A 2,827-nucleotide genomic window follows, 5' to 3' on the forward strand; every position below is an offset into this window, starting at 1 on the left:
CAATATGGGAAAAAGGGATATTTATCAAGAGAATTTTGCTAACATCATTGACTTATGTATCAGGAGTTCGAGAGGAAGCACAAGAGTAAAACTGGTAGAACATGATCAGTTTGTAAGAGATAACAAAATATCAACAGAAGGAGTAACACGTATAGAAATTGGAAATTTATTAGAAAATTTTAAAACTGATATTTTGGGGACACTAACTACACAACTTGATATTATGCAGGCTAAACAGAAGCAAATGGAGGCAGAACATAATTTGGTGATATTCTGTCCCCGATGCAAGAAAAAGCATAGTCACAAGGAATGTCCACTGGATACAGTCCAAACATGCGCCATCTGTACAAAAGATCACCTTACGAAGAGCTGCCCCTCACTTCCTGGATTGAAAGCGGTATATAAGGAAGCGAAAGAAGAACCAGAATCAGTGTACTTGATCAACCAGTGTCGCCAGTGGTAGCCGAGACAATCTGGTATGTTTCCAGACCCAACTTCTTATTTTCAACCTCCACAGTATAGTGCTAAACAATATAGTATGTGGCAAAGTCAGTCCCAACCCCCATTTTCAAACTGGTCACCACAGTCGTTTCCTTCTTCAAACCCGTGGTTGAATCAGGCAAGCCAATCTGGTTGGCCGAATTTCCCGTACACTCCACCATATTGGAAAAATAGCCCATATCCTCCACAATGGACTCCCCCTGCTTCACAAAGTTCAGCCTCACAGACAAACTGGCAGAGACCGATGCACCAGCCAGTAGGAACTATTCCGCTCCCTCAACCTACTCTGCCAGCCTTACAACAAAATCCCCAGTCTAATCTGAGACCATAACTCCCAGCCCAACCCAACCCCAATCCAAATAACAGACTGGTCCAATCTCTCCAAATCATAGAATCACCAGAAATAGGACCCGACCTAAGGGAGTGTAATGATATTCAGTTACGATCTAGACGTATTATTGAAACTGAGGGAGATAAAACAGTTCATATTGAAGATCAGTTACCAAGAGAACATTTGTTGCAACAAGAGGATGTGAATAAGCAGCAGACTCATAATCAAGCAACCACATCCTCTCCTCCATTCCCAGAATAATTAGTAATACCTCGACCTTTACAGTATCCTGACTTCGACATTCTGGGAGAATTACAAAATCTATACATAAAAATTCCATTCCTCCAAGCCATTCAAGACATTCCTATATACACAAAAACTATCAAAGAATTGTGCATAAAGAAACCAAGGAGGAATATAACAAATAATCCAAGAGTCCAAGTAGTCGGCACTTTATCTGATTTACTATCAGGAAAAGAAACACCCATTAAATGTGAAGACCCAGGAAATCCAATTGTAACTGTTCAAATTTATGGTGAGACCTTGTCTAATGCCTTAGTTGATCTAGGAGCTGTAATTAATATTTTAACAACCACTACTTGCCAAAAACTCGACTTTACATCTGTAGAACCCACTTCTGCTTTGTTAGAATTGGCTGACCGATCTGTGGTTAGACCAGAGGGTACTTTACATGATGTCATGGTCTCCGTAGATTCTTGGTAATATCCAACCGATTTCCTGATAATTAATCCCAAAACCCGACTTGATGGACACCCGCTAATCCTAGGTAGACCTTGGCTTGCCACTGCCAAGGGACCAAATATCAAGAATTTAGTTCTATATCCTCCGGCGCATCCAAGTGTCACAATAATTAAAACTAACAAGCATCCTGTATCATACCTTACTGATAACATTAGATCTCCATTAACTGTACAAGAGGCACTTGATTTTAAAGATCAAACAGAAGATGGTGCCATTAATAACTTCATTAGTCAAACTGAATCCGGATCCTGCACACAGTGTCACATGATAGAAGCAGCATTTGATAATGAATTAGAAGAAGATCCTCTGAAAGATACACATGATCAAACAATATCTGTTACTTCTGTTGCAAATAGTAAAATTGTGGAAATTGAACCGGGAAAAACCTTAAATATTAATTCCAACCTCACACCTGAACAAGAAACCAAGCTCATCCATTTGTTAAGAAAATATCAAGAAGCATTTGCATGGGATTACCCTGATATTAAAGGAATTGATCCCCAATTATGTACACACCACATTTATATAGAAAAAGATGCTAGACCTGTTCGTCAACCGCAAAGGAGACTTAATCCTCATCTAAAAGATGTGGTAAAAGCTGAACTTCAGAAACTTTTAGATGTCAATTTTATCTATCCTATCTCTGATAGTAAATGGGTCTCTCCATTTGTGGTGGTACCAAAAAAGAATGGGAAATGGAGAATCTGTGTGGATTACAGGGAACTAAATAAAGCAACACAAAAAGACCACTTTCCTCTCCCATTCATAGACTAAGTATTAGATACTTTAGCAGGAAAGAAATTATTTTCTTTCCTGGATGGCTTCAGTGGATACAATCAGATTCAGATTGCCCCTGAAGACCAGGATAGAACTACTTTTACTTCTCCTTGGGGAACATTTGCCTATTGAGTTCTACCTTTCGGCTTATGTAATGCTCCTGCCACATTCCAAAGGGCTATCCTTAGTATTTTTGTAGATTTAATAAATGATGGACTTGAAGTATACATGGATGACTTTAAACCATATGGAGATGATTTTGATCCAGCACTAGACACCCTAGAAAAAGTCCTACAATGTTGCATCGCTACAAAGCTTTGCTTAAGCCACGAAAAATGTTACATGATGATGACTGAAGGACTTATCCTAGGACACTATGTTTCAGCAGCCGGCATTCAGGTAGACCTGGCCAAAATCCAAATACTTTTGCTTATTCCCACTCCTACTACTCAAACA

The sequence above is a fragment of the Pinus tabuliformis genome, chromosome Q (assembly GCF_031772625.1).
Source record: "Pinus tabuliformis cultivar Carrire ecotype Pingquan chromosome Q, CPIR1, whole genome shotgun sequence".
Lineage (NCBI taxonomy): Eukaryota > Viridiplantae > Streptophyta > Pinopsida > Pinales > Pinaceae > Pinus > Pinus tabuliformis.